The sequence below is a fragment of the Ambystoma mexicanum genome, chromosome 7p, assembly GCF_040938575.1.
Source record: "Ambystoma mexicanum isolate Mex_15411 chromosome 7p, UKY_AmexF1_1, whole genome shotgun sequence".
In the NCBI taxonomy this organism is placed as follows: Eukaryota; Metazoa; Chordata; class Amphibia; order Caudata; family Ambystomatidae; genus Ambystoma; species Ambystoma mexicanum.
Genome location: NC_090939.1, coordinates 954,252,597 through 954,274,174, shown reverse-complemented (window position 1 = coordinate 954,274,174; position 21,578 = coordinate 954,252,597). Strand labels below are relative to the sequence as shown.

Sequence of the window (21,578 nt, the reverse complement as noted above, 5' to 3'; positions counted from 1 at the left end):
GGAGTCCGGCTGTGAGGCTCAGCAGTGCTGGTCGTGGTGCAGTATTGTTCTGCTTTTCTTGGAGAGAAGGTCAGGAAGTGGAGTGACCCGGATGGACAGAGCCACTGAAAGATGGAGATGGTCCTGCTACCAGACCTGCCGTGGTCATGCCAGCGCAATGAGGATCATCCTGCAATGGCAATATCCGAGTGTGTTGATCACATACAACAGGAGCGGAATTGGAGGGAAGGCATACAGGAAGAAACTCTCCCACTGGAATGAGACGGCATCCCCCCCAGACTTCTTGGCCGAGAATATCTGGTGTCAAACCTCTGGCACTTGGACTTGGCAGCTTTCATGAAGAGGTTGATCTGAGGAGGACCCCACCTGTTGAAGTGATGACACCTGCGCTTGTTGAAGCTCCCACTCATGGCAGAACCAGGGTGACCGTTGCCCAGTACGGGGGAGATCTGAAAGGGCGCTCCCTGAGTGAGATGAGGATGCACTGCCCAGCACTGCAAAGCCTGCAGGAATGCCCGATCAAGGGTGATCTTGTCTGTCTAAGTGCCTGCGACCTACTGCCACCTGGCATCTAGGAATTCCGTGAGAGGTGACATCTGGAGCCTGCAAAAGGGGACCAGATGAATGCAGGAAGACATTTGTATTTAGTTTATTTGTATAGTATTTTGTTTATTTGTATAGCGCCTCCAGCCCTGAGGCAACTGAGCGCTGTTCTTATAATTTATACATTATGCATATTATTCAAAGACAGGGTTTTTATATACAGTAACAAGAGGCTAATCACTTTATGCAATTTATACAGTAGTGGGAGTGCAATATAACATTGAGGTAGTAGGATAGGTCAGTTATGTTCTTGATCCTGTAGCCATGTTTTTAACTTGTTACGGAAGGCCATGAAACAGGGTTCTGCTCTGATGTAAATAAGCAGCGAGTGCCACTTTTTTGCGGCCATGACTGGGAAACTGACCCCGCCGGCTCGTTGTTGGTTATAGCGAGGTATGGTGATGCAATGTGATTGGGCTGATCTACTGGGACGTGTAGATGTATGTCGTGCAAAAGTATCAAAGAGGCATATGGGTGCCTGATTATAAAGGCACTTGTGTGTTAGAGAGAGTGATTTGAGATCAATCCTTTGCTTAATATTCAGCCATTTTAAATTCTGTCTGGCTGTTGGGATGTGCTGTCTTCTAGGTATATTGCAGGCTGATCTAACTGCATCATTTTTGAGAACTTGCATTTTGTTGATTTTCTGTACTGATGTACCTAGGTATAGGGTATTACAATAGTCAAGCTTGGATAATACTAGAGCGGGTGCTATTGTAATACAATTAGTGGTGGCGAGATATGGGTGGCAGGCTGTGATGAGCTTGCAGGTGTATGATGTTGAAGATGCTAGGACGTTAGTTTGTCTCATAAGAGATAAGGTGGAGTCGATATAAATACCAAGGGTTTTCACATTGTCTGCTACTTCAATAGTATCACCGTAAATATTGAAAGCTTTGAAGGAGGTTCCTAGTTTGTTAAGTTTGGCTGTGGAACCTAGTAAGAGTAGTTTGGTTTTATCGTCGTTAAGACAAACTGTGGTTCATCAGCCAGGTTTGTATGGTACTATATACGTCATTCCGTTTTTTGACATCTATAGCGTAGGGTGTCGTCCGCATAATTAGTATATGTGACACCCAGATGATCAAGTATATCAAACAAAGGCTTGGTGAAAACATCAGAGTGTGGGCGACACACACGATCCCTGTGGGACCCCGCAGGAGACTGCTGTGGGTGGGGCTGTAGCGTTTGGTGCAAAGACCCTCATGGATCGGTTAGAGAGGAAGAATTTAATCCATGAGTTTGCTTGGATGGAGAAGTGTGCAGCCGTTGATAGATGTTTGCAGAGGATTTCGTGGTTCACTATATCAAATGCCACAGATAAGTTGAGTAGTAAAAGAAGGGAGGATTTTCCATTGTCTTTTAGTGTCTGGATTTCTGTCTTTAAATATATAAATGCAGTTTCAGTCCCATGTCTTGGTCTGAAACCTGACTGTCTTAGTACTAGGAGGTTATTGATTTCCAAGTAATGCTGGATCTGAATGTATGCTGCACGATCAGGAATGGTACAGTGGTAATAGGTCTATAATTAGACGGATTGTTAGGGTCCAAGGTAGGTTTCTTCAATACATGGAGTACCCAGGCATCTTTCAAGTTTGTGGGAACAGAACTGGTGTCAACTGAGGCATTGATACATGTAGTGATAAAGGGGGCAAGTGCAGTGGCCGCCTCCTTTATGAGCGCAGCCAGACAGACGTCGCCCTTGCAGTTGGATGGTTTGAGTTTATTATATTCTCTACTTCTTTGGTGGATAATGGTTTAAAACTGAATTGTCGGAGATTAATGTTAAGAGGTGGGTGAAGGGTCTTGTGGAGTGGCATTGTCAACGAGATTTTTCTAGGTAGATATTTTGTTAAGTAATAGCATGATTTTGTCTTGTAAGGCATTCTGAATACTGAAGCACCATTGGGTGTCCTTAGTGCCGGAGTCTGGTGTAGGTGTAGGTGATTCCAACTCTTAATATATTGAACAGTTCCTTTGTACTAGAATTAGCCTTAGCTATTCGGTCATTGAAGCCATCTTTTTTTGCCTGGACAATGGCTATTTTATAGTTAAATGATGCTGCAATAGATAGGTCTTTATTTTGTTTAGATGGTGACTTTTTCCAGGTAGTTTCAGCAGAGTATCTCTATTTTCTAAGAGTCTTTAGTTGTGAAGTATACCATTTGTTGACATGGGCACAGGGTTTCAACTTCTGCAGTTTGAGTGCAGCTATTTTATTAACAGTATTAAGGATAGTGTCATTGTAGAGATTCACTAGATCCGATGGGTCAGATGATGTATTAGTTGGGTCCGTAATTGGATGCATTAGTGGTAGCAGGTTTTCTAGTGGGAGATTACGTTCACATCTTGTCATTGATACTTGAGCTTGGCTATGTTTGTTTTGTGGTGTGGCTATATCTATGGCGATGGTGATTAGGTGGTGTTCTGTCAATGCCAGTGGTGTATTCACCAGCACCCTGATATTGCAATTAAGGTCCGCTAGCCAGTCGAGTGTACGGCCTTTGTTGTGGGTTGGGCTGGTGATACGATGTGTGAATCCTAACTCAGAAATCATGTTTTTGAGGGTAGAGGCTTTGGCATCTTTGGGGTCGTCAAGACCAAGGTTAAACTCACCTAAGATTATGATCTGTGACTTACAATTAGTGTTAGACAGCAGTAGGTTTGAGATGTCCGCTTCAAAAGGTGGCGGTATTCCCAGGGGGGTCGGTAGACCAGATAATAGGTAATGGTAGATGTGGCCGTTGTAGCTAGTTTAACTGTGAGTAGTTCAGTCTATGGTACGTGCCGATTGTTAGTCATTCTTAACTCTAATACAGTTTTGTAGATAAATGCAACTGCTCCTCCTTTAGCTGATGTTCTGTCCAAACGTAAGATGGAGTAGTTATCTGGGAGGGCTAAAGCTAGTCAGGGACCGGAGGATGAATTCAACCAGGTTTCAGTGATAGCGATGATATTGACGTCATTGATGGATATAATGTCCAGTATGTCTAGCGCGTGTGCCTGAATAGATCTCACATTGATCAGTCCTACTTTTAAAGTCTTTGTGGTGTTCCTGAGTGAGGCTGGTTGTGTGTTGATGTAGTCAGTTTTCGTAGGTTCAGAGGTGCCTATATTTTTGTTTCTGGTAATTGTGTTATTGAAGTTGGTTTTTTGTCTGTGTTGTTGGGGGAGTCTAGAGCAGAGTCTAAGGTTTCTTAATATAGTAGGGCATGGTAGTGTTGTGTAATGTCTTAATAGTGGGCTGGATGTTACGAGTCTGTTGGCCGGGTGAACAGAGGTGCAGTGAGAGTCTGGTTTTCTAGACATGGGTGAGATCTTAGCTGTTAAGATTGAGATGTCTTTTAGAGGAAGTGAAGGTGGGAGCTTGCAGGGGAGCATGGTGATACATATTGATGCACGGTTTAAGGAATGTGGATGGTTGTATATCATTAGGTGATAAGTTTGTAGACATTACTAAATTTATAGTATTCTTGCGCAAGTGGGGGTACATGGTAGGGTCGGATGAAGTAGGCATGTTCAATACCCTAAGGAGGCTTAAGAATAACAGTAATTGTTTGGTCATCCTTGACTTAGTATCTGTGATAGTAACACAAAGGACTGATTTCAGATATCAATGAAACAATTATAGTCCAATTATCGATCTCGTATTATGTTACTGTGGTATCTTAGGCATATTTAGATACAACGCTATGAATTAATATGACATCATGCCCAACAGGGATTTGATGGACCAGACTGTTGCGATGGACATTGCCGACAGCCGCTGAGCTTTACCTAGGATGGTCTTCACCCTCTGCTCTGAGTTAGTTGCCAGACATGCGATTGTGTTGAGACAGGCACCCAGGAAAAAAAGCGTTCTGTGATGGCACCATGCAGGACTTCAGATAATCAATGGAGAATCTGAGTGAAGTAAGAAGGTGTATTGTGTCTGCTGCGTGCTGGGTCGCCAGCGTGAGAGCAGGAGCGAATGAGCCAGTCCAAATAAGGGTAGACCTGAATGCCCTTTCGGCATAGGTGAGCCGCTACCAGGGCCACATTTTTTGTGAATTCCCTCGAAGACGATTTCAGGCCAAAATGAACTACAAAATGCAGCATCTTCCGATACTTGGATCAATGGGGATGTGGAAGTAAGCGGCCTCCAGGTCCAGAGTTGCCAGAAAATACCCTTCCTTCAGCCGGTCAAGCGTGTGATGCAACATGACCATCCTGAATTTATGGGACTTTAGGTGCTTGTTTAGGTGTCTAAAGTCTAGGATAGGTCACCACCCTCCTGACTTCTTCCTTACCATAAAGTATCTGGAGTACACTCCAGAGGCGCTGAAGGGCCAGCGACGGTGGGGTGGGGGCGTGTGGGGGCGTGTGGGGTTGGAGTACCCCTGGGAAGACCTGGAAACTCTCACCCTCGGGGAACGAAAGGTCAACCTACTCTGCTGTAGCGTCCCCCAGAGAGCATGCTGTCTGTCGGTCTTGATAGCCTGCAGTCTCATCCACTGCCTTCTAAAACATGTTGTCTCCATCGAAAGGCATGTCTACAACCTTGGACTGCACCAAACGTTTGTGGCCTTCAGCCACTCCTGGCAAAGCATGGCCACACCATTCCCGATCTGACAGAACCATGAGTCTGCTATGTCAAGCGCCACTGTAATGGCGTAATCCAAAGCAACCTCTGCTTCCTGGAATAGCGCCAGGGCCTCTGCCTTCTTGTCATCCGGAATGAAATCCAGAATATTGTTATAACTGATGAAAATTCAACACTGTATGATTTATCTAGATTTCCAACAAGAGAACAAATTGGAATAGACACTAACCTGATCGAGCCTTAACTTGACGGAAGCATCAACTGCAGAAAGAAAGGATCACCCGGAAGTCCCTGACCCCTCTAACACTGGGAAATAGAAACCAGCGAAGGGAAGCACGAACCCCAGGGAAACCCTCTGGGGGGAAAAATCCCTGGGCGTCTGAGAACGGTCTTCTTGGAAGGGCGACTCGGGAGGTCTTGAACTGATCTTCTTGGAAGGCAGACTCTTCTCAAGGCAGAGAGGGAGGGAGGAGTCTACAGGACGAGAAAATGACAAGTGGGAGAAGGAGAGAGTTTGAGAATGATGATCTAGAAGAGGGAGAGCGCTTACTATTAACTGAGGTGACTAGAAGTAAACCCTTCACCTCGGGCAATCCGGGTGGCTGAGAGTGTTGGAATCCGAAGGGGGACTAATTCACTGCCGAGGGAAGAATGATTAGTGATAGCCCAAAGTAAGGAAGCAACGGGAAAATGAAACTAAGATCAGGACTTACTTCTGCAAAGCGGACTCTGGTTCTGATTCGGATCGGGTGTGAGACTCAGTCCCCGGCTCAAACGAATGGGAGAAATCACAGGAATCACAGAGGGGACAAAGGCGGGAAGCTCGAGACGGGACTCAATTCTATAGGAGAAAGAATAAGGATTAGAAAGGTGAGTCAGATAGCTTGTAAAGACTTAGAATGCCAGGATAGGTTCTTTCGAACTTACGGAGCATCACATTCATCAGAAGCGACGCCTCGAAGCGGTGTTCCGCATCCCTTAAGAGACGTCAGGTGATCAGTCACATGCTTCTGCCGGCAACGTGGAACGACTAGACTGTTAAAACGGTTCCCTTTTGCCCTATTGGAATTACCTAGGAACACATCTCCACACAGAGACCAATGACGCCGGATTTGCCATCGCAGAAAAGGTGTAACAAATATGCCCAAGCTTGTATCAAAGCTCCCTGCTGTAACGAGCCAGGATTGCGAGGGCATTGGCGGCCTTGATGGTAGAAGCTGCAGTGTACATGAAGCGTTTAGCAACCGCATCGAGCTTCTTACCATCCTGGTCCGGAGGCACCATGGAAGATGAGGGACTGGATAATCGTTTCCTGGCGGCAGCAGACACCACCGAGTCTGGAGATTGCTGCGACCTGAGACACCTGGCAGCTGAGTCAGGGACTGAGTATTTGTTCTCCAGCCTTTCCTGCTTCAAGGGTGTGGTACTTTGAGTTTTTAAAATTGACAATCCGTCCTCCCAAAAAGTCGTCTAATGGAACAGACACTACGGTCTTCCTCGGGGACTGAAGTTGTTGAAAAAGGAAATCTTCCTCCTTCTATTCTGACACCAGGCTGAAGAGTTTGGACGCCTTAAAGATCATGGTGTGGAAAGAGCAATTTCATCTGATGAAGCCATCAACACCCGGAAGTTCCCAGTCAACAGAGACATAATGCTCATTCTTGTCCATATGACATATAACCATGTAGCACAAATTATTTACAAAGTGTTTCTAACACCCCTTTCCAGTTTATGTGTGTCTATCTGTGCAGACCACAGACGATGTTTAAGATGTAAAATGCTGTGGTCTGCACAGATACGTATTATGAAACCATGTGTTAATATGGAGAAATAGGATTTGTGTATGAATGGCTGAGTACGTGTGAGCGATGGAGGAATTTAAATGGAGCATTTAATTGAACATATGATTGAGAAAAACCTAGTTTGTTTTTTGTACCACAAAATGTCTGCTGAAATGTTGAATAAAATTGTCGTGAGAAAATATTGAGTAAGTAGTGTGTTGCCGTCCTCCAACGAATGGTCCATTTTGTTATATATTATCTTACTCTCTCCTGGAGGACCGTAGAATCTCAGGTACCCCTTTATTTTGAAACAATGAGCAGTGGGAGAGAAATGCCTAATTTTGAGACCCAGTAATAACTAGAAAACACCTAAATTTGGGATGCAGCAGCAAATGGAGAGCCATCCAAATGTAAAATACCCGAGAAGTGTTAGAAAATGCCTACATTTGATACACAGCAATAACTAGAAAACGGCAAAATTTGAGATAAGGCAAAAAATAGAAGACACCTAAATGTATACCAGGTAACTAAAAGAAGTGCTCTCATTCAAGGAACAGCATACACTACAGGGGATTCAAGCTCATGCATTCAGCTTGCTGGCCTCTTGAAAACCAAAGGCCAAACCCTGTACCTCAGCAACTGTTTTAAGCTTCCACTAGGCCATTAGGGTCCTTGTATTTAACCACAATACCCACAAGGGAGTGACACGAATCAGTGCGGTGACAACTTCCAAAAGTTATTGGGAAGGGGTGAGGGTTCGCACAAAACTGCTCCCCTGTAGCTACATGTATGGTGTAGTGGACACCTTTGCGACCCACTCCCGGATGGCTTTCAGGAGAAACATATGGCATAACAGGCAGGCATCAGTGTCAGGATCCAGCCCAAGGGACCAACTCAAAGTCTTCAGGGACACATTGCTCAAACAGATTCCTTGGCACTAAACTATACGAAGGTTAGTATATACGAAGTGAGGTCTACAAGAGGGAAGTTTCCATTAGCAAAGAGTTGAGTTTGCAATTTACATCAACCTTTGCTTCTCCGGCTCCAAGCCTCTGTCTTGACTTTAAGGTCGTCAGGGTGTGAATTCATTTTGTGAGAACAAATTCCAACATTTCTGATATTCATGTACCCACGACTGGTAAGACAAGGATTTTCGGTTCAGCGAGTTTTTATATTTTGAGCTGTTTCTCGTGTCACATTTTGTTTGCCACCTGCATCCATAAACACTGAAGCATGTTAAAGTCACAGACAAATAACCATTGTTAAATGCAACGCCAGCACATTGAGACCTAGCAACTCCGCGTTCCAATAATGGGTGATTTGGTGAGTCATTTCAAAAAATCTTTCATTCCCATCAAAAGCACCGAACAATCATGCAGCTGCAGCTGACAGTCATTTACGAGGCTGTTTAAACGCTATTCACGTATCATGTTCATACACAAATCCTTCACATTTCACAGAAGCTCACAGGGAACAAACTTCAACTGACCCGCAATTTCCCGCCAATCGTCTGCCCCCTTACCGACAGTATTTGGATATGAGCTCCACATGGCTCCATTAGTGAAACCAGCACCTTCGTTCATGTATTAAAGAGCGCTAATTTGTTCCTTCAGTAATTAGTCCATCTAGCAGTAAACATGAACCCTTCATAATTCATTCCCGCACATTTACAACGTAGCTTTATTCATAGAGGCACTATAAGGTTCGATTTGTGGGAAGCCAACTGAAATTCATATTTTCCAAACAAAATATCGAAAAGAAACTGCTTGCGGCAGTGCCTGTATTAAGAATAGTGTAGCAGGGAACAGACAATTTCGTTTACTCATGCAGCACACAAATGAACAGGACAGCAGATTAAGGCCCCAATGCCATTCCAGTCCGTTCATGTTCAAAATATTCATGGCAGGCACCATCGCTTTGTTGCATTCAGTGTTGCTCTTGCTTACCTGGTCTCTAATGGTTGACCTATGCTTTTATTATTTCCTTGTAGTATATGGGAGGAAGAACCCTCTCCCATACGTTTTAAGGACACTTCAAGTCGCCAAGCAGTCCCAGGACCTAAGAAGAATGACGCTGAAAGCAAGGTTCCTTTATAAAATCACAGAACTCCAAGGGGATTTGCTATATTATGTGTACATACAGAAGGAGATATTTTATTCTTTGTAATATATGGGTAACACCTGACCTCTTGCTTAATCGAATGTGAAAGATCTTCACGCAGCAGGAACATAAAATCGGTACCCACCCTGTTTAATCCAGTGAGTTGCAGAAAAATAGTTTGATAGATTCTTGCTCTCACGTGGTTAACTCCAGCAGTGCATAAAGTAAATGTTCTATCAAACATTTCATTATCAATTAATGCTGCATACTGTCAGTCATTTTACACGACATGAATTTGAAAAGCTTGTTGTGGCTTTAAGTATTGCAGTGGCAATAGGAATTCTGCTCTGTCCTGATGAAGCAACAGGCATTTTCATGTGCCAATTTAACATAACAGATTAAAGAGTATTGATGTTATTTTCTTAATGCAGATCAGTAGTGATGTCACACGCGGCATGTAATAAGAACATTTACAGGCTTTAATACAGATATTGCAGGCTACCTCTGTTCTAATTTTCTCGTGCCTGCACTTCATGACCTTGTGCTAAGATTGCATCTGCTGGATGTCAATATTTTCCAGTGCTTATTTCATTCTTTAAAGAAAAAGAACGTCCACTCGGCCCTCAAAAACATCGGAACACAAAGCCCTTAAAGGGCTACCTATAAATATAAGCATTAATTTAATCACTCATCAAGAAACACAATCTTTTTTAAAGTAACACATTATTAACATGGTGCAGAGACGAAGAAGAGTAGATTGAACATGAACGCTAACAAATACTCAAATTAAAATATTCTAACTCTTGCAGATCGAGAACCACATACACACCCAATTAAATACAAACTTCATCTTAATCTTCCAGTAATTTCATGTATACCTTCATTTCGTGTGAAAGGAGAATGTGAACACTACAAAAACCATATAAAATTGCAAAAAGTTCAATAAAATCAAAGGAGGAAAAAAAGCAATATTTTGTTTAACTTTGCAATTCAAACCGCAATGCAATTAGCACTAAAATTCGACAGTCCATTCTCAAATCTAGATTTGTCTGAATATTCACATAAGGGAAACGCATACATACTTATTAAATGTGTTTTAGTTAACTGAAACTGTTCACATTATGACAAAAATACAACACATTAACATAAAATCACAAAATCATCAACTATAAAACACATTCCTATTTCATCTCATATGAGTGCATAAGCGTCACAGTCCAGACCACCCCCAATCTGCTCCCAATCTCACCAACTAATCCCATTGTGCACTTTATTCCCTTCATATCGTGTAGGAAACAAACTAAACCAAAGTCCCAGCCCAACCCCTCAGGTTCATTCATAAAGTAGCTTAGGAGTTACCTCCAACTATACTCTACAGAGTGCCGTTTGCAGAGGTATTTAAACATCTTAACCAGAAATCACGTTACATTCAAGTTGTGCGCATGGGGACCCAAATCGTCAATATACAAAGGCCTCATCATTGGACATTCAATCAGGACGTTTTTCACAGTCTCAGTAATCTCACGATTCCCACATATTCTGCAGAATCTTTCATCAACAGAAAGTTTCAGTGGCAGGCCTAAAGTGGCTAATACTGGCAATCGATTTAACTGCAAAAGGAGTATGAATCTTCGCAATTCCTTAGATGGACACAGTGATAGGTAGGCTTGGGGCTTCTTATATGTATAATTCGTTGTTGACACCAATTCATACGTTTTTAGACAAAGATGAGTAAAATTACCTACCCAATCCCAAGTTTCGAGTTTTATAGGAAAACTCGATTTCATAATATAGTAATTCTTATTCCAATCAGGTTGCCAGTCTATACACTGTTAAAGAGCAGTTTAATTTGCAACACATAAACCACTCTATCTCTTGCTTCAATATCGCTCCCAATGGAGTATAGAAGTTGCCCTTTAATGTCTTGGTGTACAATAGGGCTCATTTTTGCTTCACAAGAGTTTCCAGTGATATTAGCCCTAGTTCTAAGCGAATAATTTCCATCAGTCAACATGGAAGACCTAATATTTCTCTCCAGAAGGAGCATTCAATTTTCTGCAGCCACTTCCAGTTACTTATAGTCATGCCCTCCAAACAATAGAGCACCGATGGAATAAAGCACCGAAGATACAGCATCCTAGCGCCAACCATTTTGAAACCCCCAGTATGTGCTACATAATGAGATTAAGGCAGTTAACAGTTTGGCCCTTCTCGTACGATCTCTGCTGCTTTCACTGTAACCCTGCTGGGACTCCATCATGAGGCCCAAGTATTTATATTGGTCAATATATTCAATTTGTTCACCATCTATACTAAGAACCAGTCTTCCAATACCTCTTCTACCAAACAAAATAGCCAGAGTTTTGTCTCTATTGATGGTCAAATCATTGACTTTTGCATAGTTCCATAATTCCTCTGCAGCTCTTTTCAGGTGCATAAAAGTGTGGTCAAGTACGACCAAATCACCTGTGTAGGCCAAAGTAGGGCAAGAGCTACCATCCACTTTTGGTGGACAGCCCCTTCCCCTAAACAGATCACCAGGCAAGTCAGCCAAGTAAAGTTGAAAAGTAAGGGGGCCAAGACACGGCCCTGCTTCACACCTCTCCCTACAGAAAAAGGGCTGGTCAATGTCCCCTCACCATTCAACCTCACCTGTACCACATTGTTCTCATGGAACAGCCTTATAAAATGAAGATACTCAGGGAATCTACAAAGAGAGCATAAAGACCGGTGGCATCTTCTTCATGTGCTCTCTCAGTTAACAAATCCATCGTCCGCAAATTATCTGCAGTGGAACACGCAGATCTAAATCCAGTCTGGAAGCAATCCAAAATTCCAGTTAATGCTGCCCAATCTTGCATTCTTTGCAACAGGAAATATGCAATTATCTTCCCTGTGACATTCAACATGGATAGCAACCTGCAGTTCCCAGGGTTCAAGACGTCTCCACAGTTTAATACGTTGTCGTACAGTATACTTAAGATATTAGCCAAGTTTCTGGCTCATGTTTTAGCACGACATTGGCCAGACCATTATGTCTGTGTGTCCTTGACGATTTAAGCCTATTAATTGTATACACTATGTCCTCTATCCCCATTATAAGAGCAGGATTTTGAATACACCTACAAGTCATCGTTGAGTTTACTATCTCAGCATTTATAGGCACATGTAGGTTTTTGGACTATTGTTTTTCACTAATAGGGTCAATGATCCTTCTATTTTGGTGCCCTTTCGCTTCGCTCAATGAATTCTAAATGTCATTCACCAATTTTATACATACTCTTCCACCAATACACGCAATTTCTGTATTTATTTTTAATTCTTTTAATGGTGGATAATACTATTGCATAGGTAGATAACTCCCTTTAATCTTACGTAGCTCCTGCCGCATGTCTGATCTCTAATTTCGCAATCATTAACCCTTTTGTCCTATCCCTCACACGTTATCTGTGCAGATATGTGATACTCAAAGTCATGAGAGAAATGGCACAACCTATCTTATACCTCATCACCACTCATTTGATCACAGTCAATTATCAAGTGTACTACATTCCTCGGGATTTTCTTTTTTACACGATCAACGCTGAATGCAGACCATTGAGGTTATTTCCTGTGTGGTACACTTCAATACTCCCTTCCATGGAGCTCTTTGACAGTTGGTCTGCCATAGTCTAAGTTGGGGTAACCATTGTGTGGTAAACTATTTTCTTTTACAGGCATGCCAAGGATGTCAGGCAAGAATACTGTTTTAACCAAGGGTACCATACATCCCACCCATTTTCCACGTGAAGTTGACGGGTCGGTCACCCTCAGCACTGCCATTCATTATCTTTATCTTAAGGTCACATTCTCTCAACGATTTCAACCATCTGTTCCCATTCTGTATCAGAATACTCTTTGCAACCGCATACAAATGTACTTCATCATTGTATACACATCTACAATTAAGATCACCTCCTAAAATAATGAGCTCACTACGGTCCCCATAAGACCATTCTACTAACATTTCAAACAATGCATCTTGGATTATTTGTTTGATCCTCACCCTGGCGGGTTGTAGACATCGACCATAATCGTTCTGCCACCAGGCATGGGATTGATAACTTCTAGCTACCTCAATAGCCAATAAAAAAACCCGAACATTGCCGCCTGATATTATTCTCGCATTCAAGTTATGTTTAACTCCAATAACCAGCCCACCATACGGTATACCTCTATCCTTTTTTTGACAGAGATTGGAAGATGGCATAACCTTCAACTAAGAGGTTAACTCTAATCCAAGTTTCTTGTAGCATAAAAATGTGATTGCTCAACATTGCAATGGACTTCTCAGAACCCAACAGGTGGCTAAAGCCGTGGGTATTCCAAGACATAATAGTTACAGTTCAACAGACCTCAACAGGTACCGTTGCAAGGGATTCTACAAGCCACTTTAACATTCGCTGGACCCTCAGCAAAGTTATTTCACTAGACTGACCCGGGCTAGGTAGTATTAATTGAGCATTACTCTTAACACTAGCTCCGGGTCTCGGAGATCGAAATACTATCAATATCAAGTTCAATACCACAACTTTTCAGGGGAACACTAGATGATCGTATTAGTGAAGCTGGCAGTAGTTCTACAATGTACTATTATTTTTTATTATTACTCTAGATACATTGGGATTGTTACATGAGAAAGGTTCAATAAACTCAAAATATTCAGTAATCAGGACTCTGGACTGAAGAATTTGATTGAACACTCTCGAAACAACTGCACGATTTGCCCACTTTTTCCTCCGTTTTTGATGGAGGTGCTTTGTTTTTTATGATATTAGAATTTATTTCAGTTTAATCTACCTCCGTCTGAAGAGTGGGCATTAAAACAGTATAAATAGGAGCAGGAAGCCAATTCTACTCCTTTCAGGTGTAGAATTGTGGTTACCTTTAGATACCACCTCAGTATCAAGTCTTAACATTAGCCAAAGGTCATCCTATTTGAAAGGTCAGCATTTGTGTCAGAAATGTCTTCATTGATTAGCCAACTAGTCACAATCCGAGCCTGTTTAGATAAACGATTTTACACATGAGCGACCACCTTTTCTCGCTTTGATGGCTTTGAGTTCCCATTAGTATTCTGATTGTCAGGGGCTTGATGTTGCAGGAGAAACTGAAGATGAGCAGTCATACGCCTCGCCTTTCTCGAGACAGGTATTTCTAGCTCCTCCAGTGAAACCAAATTAACACTCGCCACCTGCAGTTGCTGCGACACTCTGCGATTTACCATGTTGTACTTTAAGCCCGCCGTTGCGCTTACATTTAGTCTATTTACCAAAGGTATTTCTGGTACCTTCCCTGTGGTCCCCTTCGTATACACTGGACCAGCTGGTGTAGATAATGCATAACAGATCTCCCCACTTCGCTTGAGTAATATCTTTAGTGCAAATTGTGTTGTCACCATTAAAAGGGGTGTAATTCCACATTATATACCAAACTTCTATTGGCATCTTCAGTGGATTGAACAGACTCGGAATGGATGTGGACCCACCAACCTCTGTAGAGTCATACAGGTGGGGCGTCGATTGGCCCATGCTTACAACCACCACTTATCCTGCCCTATTAATGCTCTGCTGTAAAGAATAACACAGGTTGAGTAAAGAATTGTTGTTGACCCCCTCAAAGTCAGAAGCCTCTCCTCGACTCAGCCTGTTGGCGGTAGTCACCATTTCAGGGTTCACCTTGTTGTCTAGAGACAGCAAGTTTTTATCTTCCGACCTAGTGGCTCCTACTTGGGAACACAGTAATTTTACTATCCTTTCGTTTACCTGGAGTGTTTGTGCTACCAAGGGGAGTCACTCCTAATTCTTGAGATGAATCGGGTGGGGGAGACGTCAGAAATCCTGGTTTACCTTTGTGCAGGTTATACCTCACATTACTGCATTTACTTTTGCCTTTGGCAGGTATCCTGGAGTTTTCGGAATGAGACTAAGTTTCCCTGCAGTGCACTTGTTTAAAATACAGTGACTTGCTCACATAACAGTGCCCGTTGAGAGAAAAAAGGCCAAGTCCTGCCTGTGACCTGTATTCTGCAGCCTGCCAGTCAGCACGACCAGGCTCAACTGAACACTCCACACTGTGCACATATATCACAGATGCACAGCAGCTTCAGAAAAGGCTTATGTTTATCAAGTGGTATCAAAGTTCACGTTCAAATATGAACTCTCAGCAGCTTTATCGTAGTGGCAGTACTTGTTACTCTGTTTTATTCAAATTCCAGTTTCACAGACCAAACTGCAGAATAGCAGACTGCAAGACTGCCACTTAACTGTCTACTTGAAGGGTGCGGAAGCTGGACTTGCTGCAGGGCAGCTTTTTATGTCAGTCAGAACCATGAGCAGAGCCGCCTTTCAATTTAGTTCCGGGTAAAGTGGGCAGCAAGAGGGAATGTACACAGCCGAGTCCAGCTGCAACATCTGGCTAAACCTTGCCAATCATCAGCCGCTTTGTACTTCTGATGAAGGGACCTCTACACCTTCAGCACTTAGATCAATCTGAAGCACAACATTCATTAAATTAAGTATTTGCCACAAACAGCTGATTGGTTACCAAAAAATTAAAATAGGCAGTAAAAATACTCCCAACAAAAAATAAACACCTTGTGCCCCTGCTTTCACTCACACAGCTCCATGGACATGTTTGGACCAGAAATACATGTAGCAACACAGGAAGGAACTGTTATAACTGCCTGATCAGAAAAAGTAAAGCTGTAGCTTTCAATATGCATGAATAACTAGTTGTAAAGGAATAATATTCATCAAAAGAAATGCAATTTTTCAGTTAAAACATTTTTCCCAAAATACTCTCATTGGGAACTCTAATTACATTTTTACTCCCTTACAAAGTTATTTTACTCCCAAGTAGTCAAGAGAACCAAGTTTGACTATCCCATTTGTCCAAAAAGAACAATTTCCTACCTAAACCTACCCTTTCTGTGATCTTTATTGTACTTGGTTTTCTGTGTGTTTCATAACTGTTTTTTTATTCATTCTTGAAGGATTTTTTCATCTTTTTTCAAATTTATTCTGGATATGGAGACAACATCTAGAGGCATCATCCAGTGATGAAGAGATCAACCTTGTCACTGAAGACCCAGAAGACATGGAAGAAGAGGACGTCCGATGGGTAGAGCAGGCAGCTCTGCCCAATAAATATAAACACAAGAGTTTTACACTTCCCCTGGTCTGGCAGTACTTTAAGGTAACCAAAGAGTCCGCTTTCTGATGTTGAAAAAGGAAAATGCAGGTTTTGTGTCGTGGTGCAAAGGAGAGGATTATCTACAGTCCCTGCACAGCGATTTGGCACTGCAGTGCTCGACAACCACCTGATCCGCTAGCACTGGCGGCAAGTGGACAAACCTTTCAGAAGCAGGTTCTGGCACCAGGTAATCCAGCTTGGTTGCATTGCTCCTCAACACCACAGGCTGAAGAGTAAGTAGAACCACCACAACCAACTGCATCATCCTCTGGTCCTCTCTCGTCAACTTAAACTGTGGCAAATGTGAGCTTGTCAACTGCCGCTCCTGCGTTGACCCTCCACGCCAATGTAGGTCTCCAGAAGGTGTTGTTTCCACATGTAGGAAGTGCTATCTGCAGATAGCACCGAATGCAACCAGTTTTGAGGCAATTGAGGATGCCTGGGAGGACGAAATTGCCAGTAGTTCTCTTATTTGAGTTTCTTTTACTGCCTTTTTAAGCATTATTTTTACCTTGCTGTGTTAATTTAAAAAACAAAAAAATATATAAAAATGTGTCGCAAAACATTTCTACTTTACAACTCTTTCCTCCATCACATCAATTCCATGACAAAAAGCGGCTATCTACACATTCGCATTCTCTGCTTGCCTTTTTCCCCTACCAGATTTTCCCTCACAGAGTCTCCACAATCGTGGCTATCATGCTTTCACACTTAGACTATGCTAACAGCCTATACCCAGGAGCCACTGCATCACAGCTAAGAAAACAAATGGGTACAAAGGGTAGCCGCATGGCTCCTAGAGAACACATCTCAACCACCCTCTGAGTTGTTCACTGGCTTCCGATGGGGCATGATCCAACTTCAAGACAATGTGCATCACCCACCAAGCACTCCACGGCAAAGGACTGGAGTACCTGCAGGAAACGTCCACGATACAGGCCTAACAGAAATCTTAGATCAGGAGCAGCACTTCTAGTCATTCTAGTAACAAAATCAACAGGAATAGGAAGCGCCTCATTCTCAATCCAAGCACCCACCATCTGGAAATCGACCCTTTCAACCATCAGTCACATGGAAGATCACCTCACCTTCAGATAGGCTCTCAAAATGCGTCTCTTCCCATGGACAGCCTGACAAACTCAGCCCATCTACTGGGTGAACTATTACTCACCAATGGACGGGAATGCAGTGGAAGAAAGTGCCAGCTGCAGTAACAGCAACAGAAGCACAAAGATCCCAGAACCGCTGCTTGAAATGGATGTTGGTCCAATCTAAACAAAACATCGTTTTTATTGCTTTCCTGAAAGCAAGATGCGACTCAATATTCCTAATATGAGGAGGTAAGGAATTCCAGTGATGTGCTGCCAAGACCCGGAAGCTGGAGCCTCCTGCACGGACTCTGTTTTGGGAGTAGAGATCCTGTTAGTATAGACAGTTCTCATGGGTCTTGAAGAGGAAGGCTTAACTATTCTTTGAGCAAGGTAAAGCGGGTCCGGTTATGGAAACATTTGTGTGTCAGGGCGAGAGTTTTGAAGACCATCCTCTCTTTAACGGGGAGCTAATGAACCCGTTTCCTAGTTTCCAGTAGGTTCTCCCTCTTGGAAATGCCAGTGGCCACCCTAAGGGCATTATTCTGGACAATTTGGAGATGTTTTTTGGGGATGTTCCTACAAAAAGGGCAATACAATAGTCCAGCCGAGACCCAATAATTGGTCTGGTAACTGTGAGGCAGTTCTGTTCGGACAGGAAGGGTCTGGCTGCATTTATCAATTTGAAATGGTACGCTGAGGTAGATGCAATGGCATTAACCTGCCTGTTCATGAGAGGTCGGAATCCAGGTAGACCCCCAGGTTCTTGACAGCTTGCGATACTTGGGTTAGGATGTTGTCAATCATGACAGAACTGTATTATTTGTCAAGTTTCCTAAGGGCGACAGGAGATCCAATTAGCAGAAGTTCGGTTTTTTCACAGTAAAGGCACAACCCGTTTTCTGCCACCCAGGTTTGCATGGTGGAGTATATGAACTTAAGGGTTGCCATGTCAACTTCTTAGTCTCCGGTCAAGGGGATGAGGACCTGTGTATCATCAGCATAATTTCTAAATGTGATGCCCAAGGCGTCCAAGATGTGGAACAGAGGCCTTATAAACTGGTTGTACAGAGTGGGAGAGATGCAGTATCACTGTGGGACACCACATTTTATGTTGCTTGGGTGGGCACAGGCTGAGTCAGAAGACTTTCATAACCCTTTCTTGAAGAAACGAGGGGAGAAGTTGGCAGCGGCAGAGAGATTGTGACAAAGGGTATTAGGGTCCACCAAGTCAAACACTGCGGACAAATCTAGTAGGAGAAGGAGAGCAGGTTTGCCTGCATCTCTGAAATCATCCATTTGATTTTTTAGGCCCAACAGTTCCATTTCGGTTCTGTGTCCCAGACGGAATCCCGACTGCCGGAGGCCGAGCAAATTGTTTGCCTCAAGGTATTTCTGGACTTGCAGATAAGCTGTCTTGTCAAGAATTTTTAATAGGAAAGGGACCATTGTAATGGGTCTATAATTCCCTGGGACAGATGGGTCAAGTGCTGCTTTCTTGCGGAGAGGGCAAACCCATGCTTCCTTGAGACCAGTAGGGACATGGACTGACTGGAAAGTAGCATTAATGAAGGCTGTAAGGAACGGGGCCAGGGTAAGGGCACAATCTTTAATAAGTTGGGCCGGACAGGCGTTCCCTTTGCAGTAGGAGGGTTTGATAGATTTAAGGAAGGTGGTAACTTCTAGTTCACTCCTTTCCTTAAAAGTAAATGAAGGGGTGTCACAAGTAATTATACTTTGTGATTTAGAAATTAGGTGGCTGAGTGCCTGTTGATTGGCCACGATTTTATTTTCTAGGATGTTAAGTTTGTCAATCATAGCAAATTGGATGTTATTACACCAATTTGATCTTTAAGGAGGGTAGGCAGGGTGAATGGGGGGGGGTGTTTTTAATTCCCTAAAAAAGATAAACATTTCTTTAGTTCCAGATTTAGCATTTGCTATCCTTGTTTTAAATGAAGAGGTTCTTGCTTTGATTATAGCAGCTTTATATTCTTTGGAGACAATCTTAAAAGCCACCTTGGAGGCTGTATAAATGCAATTATTATTATATGCCACATTGGATGAGCATTCACATCAGGCGTATCGTTTTCCAACTCAGGGGAGGTATCTAGACCACTGGCGTCTTTTTAAGGCAAGCAGCTAGATCCTCTAGACGAGATTGATCAGAGATCAATTCTTCTGCAACATTAGCTGTTCCAAAGCATTCATACCTGAAGGTTATAACGTCATCTTAGTCTTCCTCAAAGATGGATCCAAAGGACTTGAAAAAATCCCCTTTTGACTAAGGTTTAAAACTCTTTATTGGATCTGGGGTCAACGTAGACTCCTTGAAGTTCCAATGGTCAACACTGTCGACACTACTTGAGACAACATTGTATTGTAGTAGTCATTTATATGCTGCCTTTTACCATTATTATATTCGCAATGCGCTGGTAGTGGGAACGCCCTCAGGGACCGAAGTCCAGTGTGTTGTAGGTCACGGAGTAAGATTAGATTGCATGTGCAATTGGCCAAATAAGGCTTAGCAGGGCTGGCCTGGCGCCGATGGAGAACAACCCATGAGGTCAGGCAGGTGCATGGATGTTGAGAGGAGCCAGGAGATGGCGTGACTGTTAGAGAAGCTCTGTGTTCAGCATGTCTGAATTTGTCATAGGTCTTCGCTGCATGCTGTTGTCAGGGTTGTTGAGTTGTGGTCTGGTGTAGGTACGACGAGAATTATATGACCAGCTCAACCACATTTGTCATAGTCCTTCTGAGGTGTGCGGATAGCCATGCCTGCAGCCAGTGTTCACCGGAGTGGTGTGTTAGATACCTAGCAGGTTCAGTAGTTATTTGTTCTATGTGCGCCCGTTCAGGTATTAGCTTCTTCGGTCAATTCTTGCGGCTGCGATAAAATGGTTAGCGACAGTTTATGCTTCAACTAATTGCAACTAGAGGAGCACAGGCTATACTTAAGGCTTTTCTAGGCGGATAGAATGGCAGATTTACCCAGATATTGTTTGCTTACTGATCCTTCTCAATTGTTACCTTTGCCATGGGTGGCTCATCCTATAGTTCATCCATGAGTGTTACCCGCCCATCCCTCGAGTCCTTCCAGTGGGATTCCGGGGCTATTTCTTGATTGCCTTTCGGGAGTAATGCACAAGGAAACCCTACCAATGCTTTCTGGAATGATACATGGCCATGGCACAATTCTGCCCATGACACTTCCCTGCAGTGCACCCCAATCTATCTCAGATGGTGGTGACTATCACAAATACTTAAGAGTGTGATTTGCGAGTTTTCCACAAACATGCTTGGTGAAGTAACTAATCAATCCTGTGCGTTTCATAATGCGAAAGAATATGAAGGGCTGCATTTCAGTTGGTGGTGCTTGTGGGAAACCAGGGTCATGACTGATGCTCGATAGTGTGTGTGGGACAGGCTGCCAGGTGCTGTGATGTCGGGCCACCATGAAAACTGCGTGTTAGGGAGAATTCTCCAGAGTCCCTCAGCAGCTTTGCTGGATTTCTAGGATGCATTATTTGACCTGGTAAGAGTGTGCACCTTTTCCCCCACTTTTACATGTGTTTTGCTGTGTGTGCTTAACATTTATTGGGTCCATAGACACTGGAGCCTCACCTACTCCCATAGGCATCATCTCTAACTGTGTGTTACACAGCACCCTTAGTGCAGTGACACAGGGTTGTCTTTCAGACTTCCCAACTCAGACTCCATTTTCTGGGACTGACTACTGTCTCCCAGAACATGTAAAGTTGCCATTGTCTTTTAGTCTTTTAAAACCACAGACCCAGTACAAACTATCTTGCATAGAGTACTGGAAAGGGTTAATACGTATACCTTTTTGTCTGTCTCTCTTGGAGCATTGTTTCGCTCCCTTTTCATCAAGGCCTGGCTGGAGGCAGTGGTAACTACCCTATTTTTCCTACCACGGTTTTCTTAAATAACCTTGGTATTGTTTTAGGCTATCTTGGTAGACTCGAACTTAAACCCGCTAGACCATATATGTTTTTATACAGTTTATTCGCCATTTCTTTTTGAAAATGGCTTTCTCGCGTTTTACTTTGACCGCCAAACCAGGTTTGGTTCCTTTGTTCACTGTCTTTTCGCAAGCTTCTACACAGAAGCCCTCTTTAGGTGCCTGAAAGTCTGGGTAGACAGGATGTGAGGAGGGGTTTTAGGACCCCT

General features: G+C 43.1%; 1 protein-coding gene across 2 annotated transcripts in view; it reads right to left on the bottom strand.

Annotated features, from left to right (window-relative positions):
* Positions 1-21,578, bottom strand: part of POLA1 (DNA polymerase alpha 1, catalytic subunit) — a 2,474,741-nt gene that overhangs the window by 1,369,055 nt on the left and 1,084,108 nt on the right. The window lies entirely within an intron of this gene.